This window comes from Cyanistes caeruleus, chromosome Z, assembly GCF_971803275.1.
Source record: "Cyanistes caeruleus chromosome Z, bCyaCae1.hap1.1, whole genome shotgun sequence".
Taxonomy (NCBI): domain Eukaryota; kingdom Metazoa; phylum Chordata; class Aves; order Passeriformes; family Paridae; genus Cyanistes; species Cyanistes caeruleus.
This window is the reverse complement of record NC_141732.1, coordinates 44,585,145-44,599,916: the sequence shown is the minus strand read 5'-3', so window position 1 is coordinate 44,599,916 and position 14,772 is coordinate 44,585,145. Positions and strand designations below refer to the sequence as shown.

Here is a 14,772-nt window from a genome sequence, read left to right as displayed (position 1 = left end):
AGTTGTGTTTCTCCACATTGCAAATATCACCAGGTTTTTAGATTTAAACTTTAGTGTTGCATGTATTTCAGCATAAACACTAACCAGAATGAAGATGAGGACATAAAAAGACCTCCACTATGGTCTCCCTTCTTACTCAATCCAAGACGTCTGAAGGGTTTTCAGTATCAGCTGTTTTCAGAAAGGCCCACTGTCAATATGTGAATGAAATCACATATTCTGTTTCTCCACAGGACATCACCAAATGAGATAATCAAAATGCTTATTAAATTTCATAGCATGTTTACCAAGCTACAGTATTAATTATCTTTTAAAAAGTCTCATGCAAGGAAATTCCATACTGTTTTCTGTTCAAGATGATTTAAACCATTGATGCTAACAAGGAAAAGTCTAATATGAAATACTAATATTTTGTATTTTGTTTCCCTCCAATGATTGAGAAAACAATATACAATGCAAACTAAGAATAATAAAATGTGGTTTACAATAGAATATATATACTAATAGTAGAAAATTTGATCAAATATCAATGATTTTTAATGTGGTTTAAAAGTCCTTCTTCCTGAGACATATACATGCAACAGTGATTCACATTGGCAAAAAGTACATGTCCTTACATTTTTAAGACAGTTGCTTTATTCTCAACTGACTTTATTATTACCTTGAAGAAACAAATTCATCTAACAGCATCCAAGGGTTGAAACAAAAGAGCAGAGGTCTTAGGGAAGTTCTCAGTTTGAGAAATGGCAGGTTCACTAAATAATTATTTTCTCTACGTAATATGAAATGTAAGCATTGGGATATAGGAGACCCAGAAGGAGGGTAAGATTTTCAAACATCTGAGTGATGTTCCATCTTTTCTTCCACCTGTCTTGTTAGACTATCAAATCGAGTCACTGAACATATGGTTATTACTTTTAAATATGGAACAATTTCTGATTAGAATCACAAACTATATTTTGTAATATGAACTTACATTTATTGGAAAGCTTAATAAGTGGTGGAATTACATCATGTTGTCTGATATATTTTATACTTTTAAAGTACTTTTTTTTTTTTCATGGTTGATGAAGGCAATTCCAAATGTGTCCACCAACCAGCAACTGACCTACGAACAAATACTTTAGCTCAGCTAATTAACAATTACTGTTCAGAAGTTACCTAAAACACTGTATTTCCTAGCTACCAACCACTATATTTGCATTCAACCAAAGGTGTCAGGTAGTATCTCAACTAAACTATAATAAAGTCACTTTCTTTCCAAAGAGTTGTAGTGGATGCTGTCTTTTTGATTAAACCCTTCAGGTTTCTTTTTGTATTGAAAGAAATTATACTTTCTTTAGCACATTAAGTAATAATGATTCAAAGAAGTTTTTCTATCAAACATGTCAACACTACTTGTGTGGAGAGAACATCATGTCCAGAAATTCATGTTCTTTGTCTTCTGCTGGATGCTGGGGACCGAAAGTGCAGAAGGACACCAACAGTAATTTTGTAGCGTTCCTGAATAAATATCATGGTTCATTCACAGTATGGTTACCAATATGTAAGCAGCTTTTTCCTTTTCTTTTTTTTTTCCCCAGTGCATTGCTAGGCATCATAGGAACTCTTTGGGAAAGAATCAGTAATCCAGACACACAGGATCTTTCAAAGCTCTCTCCTCTCTACCAGCACCAAGACTGACACCTGGTGCCCAAGCCGAGGATACTGCTCAGCTCCTCATAAAAACAGACATCCAAATTAACACTGATATCCAATAAAATGTATTGATTTAACAAGGCTGAAAAACTCCCATCCCTTTTACCCACCAATTTGCATACTCTAATTCTCATTCAAATCTACTGAAAGTGTAGCAAGCTTATGAACCATGATTTCAGCCTTGTTCATCCCTTAACAGTTAGAGTTACTGGATCATTAATATCAATAATGAGCTAGAACGGCAATTAGTGTCTAAATGAAATATGCCACAAATTACTGATTTATCATTATGTTTGTCAGTAAAAATATACTATGGCATAGCAGGGTCAGCAATTATATCATTCCAGAGATGGCAAAACTACAGGTCTTTCCTAGAAGGTATCTGAAAAAAAATAAACAGAAACACTGTCATTTTATTGCCAAACAATTTGTGTGAAAGACATAGCATGTAGTACAACAAGAAAATCCAGCAATTTTTTAAAAATTCTTAAATGCTGTCTGTTAAATAGTTATTTGCTTGCCAGCTTGTCTGACCCATTGTCTTCTTCCTCAGATGTTTCTCCTTCCACCAGTTTTAAACTCTGTATCTTCATTCTCTTCTTGGGCTCGATTTCAGACATTTTCTCTCACTAAACTGGCTCAGACAAAAACTTCCAGGCTACTTAGCCAGCCCATTCTCCTTTCTTTTGCGCCTGTTTTCCAAAATCTCTGGCAGAGCAAGATCCTAAAACCAGGCTTGATCCTCATGTGTCATTTATGCATTTTCTAATGAAGTCATTGAAATATGGATCTCAGAGATATGTTGTTTGTAGTGTATAAAAAATATTTCTAATCCCATCTTATATAGATACCATTTCTACCACTCCATCTTCTCCAATATTTCACTGCAGCAGGAAGAATCATGCTAATCTGAGGGATTTTTAAGAGCATGTTATTGGCTACTTCAGCTGAGTTTTAACATGAGTTTCTGAATTAATCTCTTGACCTGTTTCAGAAGACAGAAAATTTACTTCAGTTTTAAACAGTTACATGCATTTTATTATTTTTATATATGCAAATACGTATAAAAGTATAAAGTATTCTAAATGCCTAGTATTATATAAGAATTATCAATAGCAAACAAAAAAAGAACCCAAAACAAAGAAAAAAAAACCAAACAGACAAAAAAAAAAAATAAACAAAAACCAAAGCAACCCAAAATTTGATATTAATTCTGTTCTAATTTATTCTACGACTTTCAAATTATATCCATTGATCAGAATATGCTATTATAGCAATAGGAAAGATCACTTTCCTTGAATCATTTGCCAACAAAGAAAGACAAGACTTTGTGGATGATAATCAGCAAAATACAAAGTAGCCAAATTGAGACAAACTCTCCCTAGTCACTAATTGTAACTCAGCAGTTGTTTATATAAAATTTTGCATCAGATATTAAAACAAAGTGATTCCCAGCGCTTAGCTGTTTGCAAGAAATTTATGCTGCAGATCACCTGCTGCTCAAGTTAGATTCTTTCCAACATTTCTTTAGCATTTTCCAAGAGTTCCCTGGAAAGATGCCTGTAGTAGCCTATGAACTCTAACAATCTAAGAAAACACAAACTTGCCTGTTCTAATAAAAGTGACACTTAAATAAGAACAGTGAAGAAAAAGTCAATAACTTCTTTGTGCATGAGCCCCATGTTTGGAGTTACAGTTTATTTTCAGTATCACTGTGACCAGTATCATAAAAATGAATTTTTACACCACATAGTCACAATTTATCAAGATGTTTGGGAAAAAGGACTTGTCATTTAGTCAAATCACTGTAGGAAGGAAAAGGACATTCTCTCTTCACTATCAGCCAGATCACAGTTGTCTGGTATCCATTTCTTCTCAACACAATCTCTGGAAAAGCCTCATTTTTTCTGAATTCCTCCTTCATGGACTTCATCTCTTAAACTACAGAGGCACAGAGTTGCCTGCTATAGAGTAGAGAAATTAAATAACATTAAATGTAAGGAAGTGTTGGAAGCAAAACTAGAGGTAAGATTTATTGAAGTAATGGGACAGAATTATTCTACAAGCCTTTAAAAAGGTTTCAAAGCTTTTCAAACCTTGCATTTCAAAAACCACATATGTTTTGAAAACCATCTCTGGAAAGATAAACACTGAATTGTCAATCTGACTTTCTTTTTTAGGTGACAACTTCCATTTTAAAACAAATAGTGAAGGCGAAGAAAGCATTTGCCAGGCCTTTCATGTAAGCTGGAAATTCTCAGTTGGTAACAAACTGAAAGTTTTTGTGAGAATATATCCTTGTGCTTCTTAGCAGTTGTCTTAAGGACACTACCAAGAAGAGCAAGTGACTTGGGAAACCCAGCTGAATGGCTAGTCATGTTTAGTACCTTCAGTTCTAAGTAACCAGTGTGACATACATCTCTCACTCCAAGAAACCACAGTTATTTTACAAAGGAAAAAAATGAGAGCTATTCTGAGAAGATTTGACTTGATAAATTGTAAAAAAAAAAAGAATAGAAAGTATATGTCATGTGTTCTTAAAGCCTAATAACTTGATGAATGCTCATGAAGACTATGAGGAAAAAGATTTCTAAATTATTAAGCAGAAAAGCCATACTGTTTAAATTCTCAAAAACAGAATGGAAAGACTCAAATTTCTCATTCTACCATAAGCACTTTTGACTGTGTAGCCACTTCTCCTAAATCAGATTTCACAGCTGAATGAGTATTTCAAGCAGACGAGCACTAGCTATAGTAAGAGATCCAAGGAATGCATCATGGATACCACCTCATAAAAAGGATAAATATTACACCATTATTGTCTTGAAATACAAACTTATATCCCTGATGGTAGACTCATTGATCTGACCTTACACACCATGCATCATGCAACAGCGTTATTGCAGCTATGCAAAAAAACTCTCAGATTTGTGTTCTGTAAGTCAGTTTTCTCAGTGCATAAAGTGCAGAGCATAGTCTGTATGTCTGTAATAACTCCAACTTACCTTCCAAGTAGGCTTATGGCTATTCAGGTTCTTCCACTGTCACTTCTTTATCTTCTGCTAGATAAGGCATGCTATGGGAAGAAATATCGGTCAGTCATTTTCAGCAAGAAAGGCAAAGGACAGACCTGGCATATTTTTATTCATCTCAAGACATGTCCTCATCAAAAAGGTCAAATTTTCTATAGAAAATACTATAGTGTCACATTATTGCCATGGGATAATTTGTGCTCAAAGGTCTCCTGTTATCTTAGGCTCTTGCCTTCATCCTTTAAAGTTCAGCAGCATCATACACCACCGTTCATCATCATCACCGTCACAGACACTAGGTCAGCACTGGAAACAGAAATCAGTAAAGTCTTGGAGGGTCAGCTCAAATAAGCAGTCCAAAGTTCAACTGTTTAAAAAAATCATTTCCATTTTTAGAGCAGACTGGAAATACTTTAAAAGTAAACTACATGGTAAGTTTAGGCTGTGACATGCAGAGGACCCTAAGAAGTAGATACATTAAAACTTTCTTTTCATTCCTTTAACTGACAATTTCTAAACAGTAATGTCTGTCTTGAATAGAAAATTGTCGATGTTTAGAAGCAAAATTAGGAACAGAAAAAGTAAGGACAGGCAGAACACAAAGCTCAAACTGATGTGTTGCTTTGAACACTGAAAACCGGGTTCACAGGGATCAATCTGTAGGGTCAGTCTTTCACAGCTCCCACTCACCTGTCCTGTTATGGGAGCCCCTGAGTAAGAATAGACAAATACCAGCTCAGTGAAACTCAGCTCTGACTCCCTTCCCTATCTACTAAATCAGTCAGCCATTTCCCATTCCTTCTGGAGTATGCACTTTGAGGAGAAGATACAGCATAAGTTAATTTGAAGGGTAGATGGCCATGAACTAGGACAGTGTTCAAATTTGACTACTAGCTTGAGAAAGTTCATGTGCAGTCCATCAGCATGCTCTCTTAGCTTGTTACTGAAGACAAGCATAAGAGCAAGCAAGCTGTACACATAAATCTGAAGCTTATTAAAAAGGAAAACACACACTGTCCTTGACAATATTTTTCCACGTTGCCATCTCTAGAGTAAAAAAGTATGTTTTCCCACCTCCTGAAGACTCCAGCTGATTGAAATTATTGGGTTTTCACTTCTCTCACAAAAATGTGTCCTCATGGAAAATTTTAGTAATATTTGTGACAACAGTTGTAATGGAAACTTCTGAGCAAACTTCCCAGAATTTCAGTGTGAAAAATTGTCAGATATATTTGCTTAGTGTTTTTTAATCATTACAAGACTGACTGATGTATAAGCACAAAGGTCTGGACTGGAAATCACTACATTGTAATAAAAGATGAAAATCAGAGGACAGCAAGGCATGGAGAAGTATTCATGAATAAGTTAGGCAAAGGTGTGTTGAGGATATTAAAACAAAATGTGCAGGTTTTTATTCATAGATCCTAGACAACTGGCAATGAAAAAGATTTTTGCTCAGGTTTTGCACAGTGACACTTACACAAAAGTTATAATGCACAACCTCATTGCATTAGCCAGCTAGTGAGTGTTACTCCTGAAGAGTCTGGATGTACAAAATCATTCTGGATCAGAGGTAGCAAAGGAGTGGCCTTTTCCTCCTCCTTCTTCAAGGATCTGTCAAGCATGTCAGATTGTTCATGTTAAATTGTGCTGGATGGCATTGAGATGTGCACTGCTGTCATCTAACGGCTGAGTTGCAGCTGTCAAATCCATCGCACTGTGAGCCTCCTGCAGCAATCCAGCACTGGTCCAGAACAGAGGAACAGAGGCCTTTATCCACTAATTTATGACTAGTTCAAACCTGACAAATAAAGAATGTGCATGACAATGAGAGAAGAATAATAATCTTATCAACTCTAACAACTTCTGCTTGCCTGCAGACAAATTAGTTTATTAAAATCCTATTGCTAAACTCAGTTCTGACACAAAACGCAATGGTTCTGTTGATTTAGTGAGCACCTAATTTGGCCACAAATTTTAAACGTCCACATCAGGCAGAAAGAGGGAGATTACTGACAAATGAAAGAAATCCATAAAATCAAAGTATTTGTCTGTATATCTATACCTTGAATTGTGTTATGGCTTTAGCAATTTAACTCAAATTACAAACTGAGACTCAGAAATAATTAAGTGTGTACGTTTTACATATTTATTGTTCTTACCTCCCTATTTACTTAATAAACAACCTTTCTGAAGTTTTCCGGTGGTTCAGTCCATGCTAGGCAAACACTAATCTCTCCCAGGTTTTAGCTTTCTCAGTTCCCCTGCACCATGGTTTGACCTGCAGGCAAATGAAGCCATTCAAATATTTGCTTATCTTGTCATCTGTTCTCATCAGACTTGCAATTCCTGTCATGCCCCACATGTCAGTTTAAAGCATAACGTCATTAATACCTCCAGTGCACTAATGGATGCTTCACACATGAACGCATTAATGAAATGTGTTATTGTTTTCCCTCACAGGACATTAACAATCTCGCTCACGCTGAGCCTCTGAAGCCCTGCAGTGCTGCTGAAAACCACTAGCTATCAAATGAACCCTCAGTTACGCCTCAGTAACTTTAAGTTCAAGTTTATCACTGAAGTGTCACTAATGTGAGGAGAAGATACAAGCCTCTAAGGTCTTTTGGGCCCAGCTTCAATTACCTTAAAGAGTAACAGGAGGCAATAGCTGCAAGGGAAAAATACACCATCATATAAATGAAATGCTGTCAACACAAAATAGGAAAGATCTGGGTGTCAATGTGGTAATTTGTTTCTTGTTTCTACCCTTTGTCTATGGACTGGTGGCTTGGATAATGAGGACAGGATTGCTTTTCTAGGGGATTTAAACACAAAAATCTAGTTTCCTGACAGAGATTTTAAATATAAGAGGCAATAAAAATTTCTTATGCAAACCATATTTTAAATTGCTTTTCAGTATCTTTAAGAATTATTTTCAGAGGAGTTGTGAAATGCATAACCACAGCAGACTATGCAGCTTTTACATACAAGTAAGCTAAAGAAGACTGATAGTCTTCTCTTAGGCTGTGGTTGCAAGAGCACTTTGACAGCAGAAACACAGTGGTGGCATTTTCACATCAGGAATAATATCAGTACTTTTTCTATAGGTCAAAAGAGAATAAAAATTAAGGTTTTCCTGCATTCATATCCACTATAAGGATCAGTTTCTCATCTTGCATTAGAAAGTTTTGGGTTGTTCTTTTTTTTCGCAAAGCCAGTGGCTGAAGGTGTCCACTGTATGGTTAGACTTTAAATCAGAAGTCAGAGTAGCTGGTAACTTTAAATTTTCCTCTATGTAATATATATTACTATGTAAAGTTTGGAACAGGATACATACAAAAAAGTCTGGAATTTCATCTGGTGTTCCTGAAATCAGGAAGTTCTCTTATACTATAGTCAACCTTTTGTTCTCACTTTATTCTCAAGTAGTGATGCTCCTATATAGAGCTCCTATGTGCTCCTATGATCACAGCTAGGAGTGAGGCCATGCTAGAACAGGCAGTAGAGATTCCCAGCTGTATAGGAAACAACCAATAAATCCTGGAAAGGCCATTACTGGCTTGTTCTACTCTAGCGTACCTCTAGCACCTCCTCCCTGTGAACTGCCTTGAAAGCTCCATTTTTCCTCATTAGTCCAAGACATGATGTGAACCTCAGAGCCCTCCAGCACAGAAAGTTTCTGATGAGTAGCCTGCAAGGTCAGGAAGGTTTGTCACCCCATTTCAGTTTATTGCCTACTAACCTCTTAAGACAATCCCTGAATGCCTTCTTATAGTTATAGCATAAATCCCATATCCATTCTGCATATTGTACCACATAAGTGCCACAGAAGTAACACATAAACAGGGAGAATGAGTCTTGTAATCTAAATTAACAAAGTACTCCAGGAAATCAGGAATTTTTACTGCCACAAATATACAGCAGTCACCTACAGAATCAAGTGGATTGCCAAGAAACGTTTCACTCTTCTAAGAGTTCCAACAAATAGTTGCTGTTTCTTCTTTCTAAAATTCAGACAAATGGAAATATTATTACAGAATTTCTCATGTTTACAATCCAGAAGCATTTCTGATACTCATGCCCTTGTTCATACAGTCAGTCTTCTTCTGTAAAACACTTTCTTTTCCCCAGCACACATTTCCATAAAGAGCATGGTAAAATTAGTGTCAGCATATGAGTTTTTTCTCTGCTGTGGATTTATTAATGTTATCATGTCCTCCTTTTCAGGATCTCACAAATCAGTGATGGATCAGAGTGTCTCTAGCTTAGATATCACAGACTGTCTTCAGCATCCTATTTTTTTCTTTTTATTGCCATTAGCTAATCAATATGTCGCATAAATCTGTGACAAGCTAATGCAATTACATGTCATACTGAACTTCATTTCTGAACATTTCAAACCACAAATTTTTCATTACCTACCCATTTCTTCCTCTTAATTTGCTAATAGGAAGATCTATGGTGGAGTGAAGAAATTTTATCCCATGTGCTGCTGAACAAGCTAAAATAATGTACAGACCAATGCCAGCAAGGATTTCCTAATGATATCCTTCTTTTTTTTTTTCATGTGTACTCATACACCAAAGTGCTCTAGCACCAGAAATTCTGATTATTAACTAATGGATGAACTGCATGCCATTTGGAAATGTTGTACAGCATAAAGTACATCGTCGCATGCTTCCCACATAGTTATGGGTACATTCAAGTTAAGCAAATCAGCCATTTCTTTGACAACATGCACAGTAGTGAATTAAAGCACTAGGGAATATTTCTATATGCAGAAATCCAGTTATTTCTAATGCTAGGTTTTTAAATGGCCCCTATTGCTCTCCTAAAAAACTTGCAGGAGCAGCTCAGGAGCCTGCAAGGACCCTTGCCCATGCTAATTGATGGTTTAAAAGCAAACTTCGTGTTTCAGATGTCAGCAGTTTAAAATAATTTGGACATAGGTTGTTTTGTGTCAGTGTTAAGAAAGCCCTAAACTCATTTAGCTTACTTGAGTAGATTACAGCCTTCAATATCACTCCAGATATATATGTTTATATATATATATGTAATGATATTTATACAACACACACATACACAATCCCATATTACGTTGTTACTGAATTCCTACCTACTCACTATACATATTTGTAAAGGAGAAAAAATACATGGTATATTAAAGTGTATTCAGACACTATGTGTTAAGATAAGATGTGCTACTTGCCATATCAAATGGAGGAAAAAGTTTATCTATGTCTACATTAAAAGGCAATTCAATGCATTTACAATGATGGTGATAGAAAATGGATGCAAGTGGCCCAAGAGATGATACCTCAACTCTGAGAATATTCAAGATCAGGTTGGATGGGGATCTGAGTAGCCTGGTTAAGTGTTAAGTGTCCCCACCCACATCAGGCAGGTAGGAGTAGGTGACCCTTAAAGTCCACTTTCAACCCAAAATATTCTATGATTCTGTGATTCCATATAGATTGGAATCTGTACATTTAAAGAACAGGTACTTAGGTGTCCTCATGTATACACCTAGATAGCATGCAACAGAGGGGGGTGCTAGTTTACTGTAATCGAGAGCTGAGCATTCCAAACTATGTAAAGATATCTAAAGATATTCAGTTCTCTAATGTGTACAGAAATTAATTTCTAAAAATACTGAGCACTGACAAAATGGTATTTATTATCTGTTTTACTGCCACAGTGTCTTTCTAGCATCTCTTCCCCAGGGAAAGCGTCCAAAGGGCAGCACCAAGGCATTCATGAATAATAATGAGAAACATCTTGCAGATGCAGGCCCCTCAGCTTACAAAGGTGCATCTCAAAGAAATTATATACATATATATAATATATATATATTTTATATATATATATATATATATATATATAGTGTATATGTATATACACACATTTATATTGAAGTGTCCTACGAATTTCCAAATTAACTTCAGCTTTGGTTAAAAAGTGATTTTATCATAGCTGCTGAGGTATTAATTCATTTGCCTTTTCACTTTGAAACAAAATCTAGTGCAAGGTATAAAATGTGAACAACACTACTGTGCATATGAGAAACTAATCTAAAATTTGTTTAGTCAAGAGTTATCTTTTCTCTTTGTTTAGTATTTTCTTTCCACAGTCTGGGAGTAGATACTGCTTTTACTCCTTCCTTATCCATCAAAGCATGGAAAAAGCATCTCCCCAGGTTGAGGAGAAGCTCTGCCCATTTGACACTGCCTGTCTGAAACTATTAGTTTTTCATATCTTTAGCCAGAGAACCTTCTAGTGAACATTTTCATTGGAAGAATGCTCAGATAAAAAGATAGTTTCCTATCTTTTGTAAGTTAGCATTACAGATTATTACCCAATAAATACATAAACACACACACACACATATTTGTATGTGTGTGTGTGCGTGTGCATGAGTGTGTGTGTGTTTATGTGCACGCAGAAAAGTAGCCAACTTTCAAAAGTGCCCAAGGGATACATTTCTAGATATGTTCAGAGACTAAAGAATCAATGCCAGCTGGGCCTGTCAGTTGTATTAAAATACTCCCCATGATTTACTTAGATACTAAGTTTTGAAATGTTTGCAGAAGCCTAGTTCTCCATAGCTATATATGTGAAAATACAGAGATGGAAGAAAACTTAGCCCATAGGGAGAAAAAAGACTTGTGCTACAGAGAAGAGCAGTGCCAGCTCCTACTGGTCATGCCTGCATTGCTTCTCGTGAGCAGTCCTCATAGCAGCTGGGATCACAGCATGCCTCCCATCCATGTGGCAGCCTGCTCTGAAGTGTCTCCCTGTGCACTACATCATCAACAGGCACACACAGCTTCCTGGACTTGATAGAATTCTTTCTGGCTATATTCAAACCATGCTTTCAGACTTATTTTCTGTATAGGCCTGTCATGGTTTAACCCCTGCTTGCAATTATATACCCTTCAGCCTCTCATGGAGGCTCTCACTCTCACTCTCCAGGAGAATGGGCAGGAGAATCATGAAAAGCTAAATCCCATGAATTGTGACAGGAACAGTTTAATAATTGAAAGTAAGTAAAATAAAAATAATTAAATGTAAAAGAGAGAGAGGATTAAAACCCAGGAGAAACAAGAGATGCCAAATACAACTGCACAGCAGCTGCTGTCTGATGCCCAGCCCATCCCACAGCAGCAGTAAATACCTCCTGGCCACTTGGCCCTCATTTATATACTGAGCATTACATTCCATGGTAGGGAATATCCCTTTGGCCAGTGTGGGTCAGCTGTCCTGGCTGAGCTCCTTCCCAGCTTCTTGTTCACCTGCTGGCTGGCACAGCATGGGAAACTTGGAAAGTCCTTGACTTAGAGTAAGCACTATTCAGCAGCAACTAAAATACCTGTAGGTTGCCAGCAACAGAGAGAAAGCCTACATACATGTTACTAGATACCTCAGAGTTTGGCGTGTGTGTGTGTGTGCTGGTTTTGTATTAATTGATATTTGGTGAGAAGGGAAGAAACGACCCAATAATAAGAAATTCTTTTTCTCAGAGGGGGCTGCTCAGAGCTTCCTCTGTGATTAGCAAAACCAATAGCTGGGTAGCTCTGAGAACTTGCAACCTATTAAACCATTTAGAAGCTGGGTCCACTTATGTGAATTCCAAATTTCAAAAATGAGCAAGCCCAGGAAATCTCTCTCTTCCTTCTGGCCTTGAAAGGTAACTGGGCTTCGGTTCAGCTGGCCCTGCTCCACTGCAGCCTGTGTGGCCTGGCAGGGCTGGGTGGGACCCCAGCAGTGTCTGGGCTGGGAGACAGGAGGCCATGGAGCGAGATATTAACCCCTTTGGTGCACAGATGAGACCGCAGACCATGATTCTCCTCTTGGGTGTGAGAAAAAAATAGAATCAGGACATGTAGAAGACAACATGAAGACACCAAGGTCAGTAAAGAAGGAGTCAAGTCCCAGATGGAAGGAGAATGAGGAGATGCCCTAGTGATAGGGCTGAAAGTTCTATTGGTAAGGCCATGGAGATAGACTACGATATACTAAAATATCCCCTTTAATTCATTAGAAAGTATGTGGGGATAGAGTGTTCAAATTGTAGATATGAGCAGAGGCATCCATTGATGAAGCAAAGCAGATGCTGAAGTAGCTGTGATCCCATGAGAAGCTTGAACAGAAAGAGAGATGAGAGAGGTGACAACCCTTTGCCCCACAGAGAGGAAAAGATCTCTGTTCTCAGAGATGAAGATGATTGCAGAGATAGATGAAGAAAACCTTTGCTTTTGAACAGCTCATCCTTAAAATAATACCACATAAGTTTACATGGCCCATTAACTCAGCTATGGGAAGGCTGTGAAAATGGGAGGAGCTTCATGATAGATTTTTTCCCGGGCAGCTGCTATTCGTGGAAATCAAAAGCAACAAGAGAACAGTTTCTTGTGGAGAAGTCTCAATGGCCTGGTGAGAGAAATTCCTCTCCCTACAAGAACTGATGAAAGACTATTGTAGAAGTGGTAATTGATTGAAAATCCCAGGTTTTGTCTCTATGTTGTCAGTTGGTAAAGAAGTCGGACAGGAGGAGGAAAACAGTCCTGAAGGTTTTATTCTGATTCTTCATTTTTTTCCTTTAGTTCTTTTAATAAAGTTCTCTTTATACCTTCTAAGTTTTGTGCCTGTTTTTCCCTCCTCCTAATTCGTATCTCACAGCAGGAAATGAGTAATTAATTCTAGTAGGTGCAACAGCGATTTCAGCCAGCGATAAACCCATCACATTTTTTGGTGAGCTGGCTGCGAAACTCAAGTAGGTGAACCTAAACCACTACAGTCTGATATATTAAGATTCAATGGGTTTCAAGACTTCATTTTCACTAAATAATCTGGCAAAGAAGCTTAGGGATGGAAATAGAAAGTATTAGTGACAGAAAGGAAGAAAGCAGATGTGGATCTCAGGGCAATGATGTGCAATAAATTGGGTTACTTTTACTATGAACCTCTAAGCAAGACCCATGCACTTAAAATATCCCATACTCTTGCTTCTATCTCATCCCTGATCCAGGTTATATTGCCAGAAATGTGGCAGAATGACAAGACTTCTCGGGTACAGCACAGAGGCCCAACAGGAAGCAAGTCACAGATTATGCAATCTAGCTTATGGTGTCATCTCAATGAATAAGACCTTTGGAGGGTGATGATTTTTCTTTTGAAACTGGACTACCTGTGTAATTTCAGAGTTTTTAATATATTTTCATTAGCCCTCAAATTTCTTCTCTCAAAATACATAGTGATATTAAAGAAATTTACTGGTGAGGACTAAGTCTATCCTTTACAGCGTCAGTCTACTACGATTTAAACTTCTAGTATATCTACAAGCAGTATTTGTGGATGATATCAAATACCGTATAGGCAAGGATAATATAGATGACGCACATGAAAGCACAGCCTAACTCTTTTCAAGAATAGTGAGATTTACACAATACTTCTAACTAAGGAAATTAGTTGTCTCTTTTCAGAAGTATCAATGGGTAGATAATATCTAAGAAGCTTCTTGTTTTCTCAAGGTTGACAGACATTTAAGAGGAATTTCCTAGCCAATCTAATATTATTTTAAAAATAATAAAAAAAATACAACTAAATCCCAGAGTTAATAACTTCTTTGTCAAAATGCATTAAAAGCTTTCATAGATATTACCACACTGAAATATTGTACATAAATTAGTGTTGGGATTTATGATTTTTCCTTTTGTTTTTTTCTATCATGGAATTTTGTCCCATCTCTCACTAAGAAACCTTAACAGTTGGTACTTAGGGAGACGAAAGAAGCTGCCATGCTCAGGGGACGATGACACCCGCCTGCACTTCTCTCATCTGAGGGTTTTCTCTTGGAGCAGCAGAGATACCTGGAGATTTGGGCTGGGGGAAGGGCTTGGGCACTGCTCCTAGCTCTCTTCCCTGTTGGCTTTGGAGGGAGAGACAGGCTGCAGTTGCTGTGGGGAGAATTCACCGCCACTGCGGGGTTCCATCTCCTCCTGCCTTCTTCTACCATAAGAGCTAAGAGCTGCCATTACAG

At 37.3% G+C, this 14,772-nt stretch overlaps 1 long non-coding RNA gene across 2 annotated transcripts in view; it reads right to left on the bottom strand.

The window, feature by feature from the left end:
- Positions 1-957: 957 nt before the first annotated feature.
- Positions 958-14,772, bottom strand: part of LOC111940775 (uncharacterized) — a 37,747-nt gene continuing 23,932 nt past the window's right edge. Inside the window, exons 4-8 of one of the 2 annotated variants that reach the window (XR_015280165.1) lie at positions 6,893-7,011; positions 6,211-6,531; positions 4,704-4,774; positions 3,306-3,662; positions 958-2,683 (exon numbers count right to left, since the gene is read on the bottom strand). This is a non-coding gene — a long non-coding RNA (uncharacterized LOC111940775). Of the gene's footprint in view, positions 2,684-2,712; positions 3,663-4,703; positions 4,775-6,210; positions 6,532-6,892; positions 7,012-8,312; positions 8,425-14,772 lie in introns of those variants that run through there. The other variant, XR_002869681.2, reaches the window with a different exon arrangement.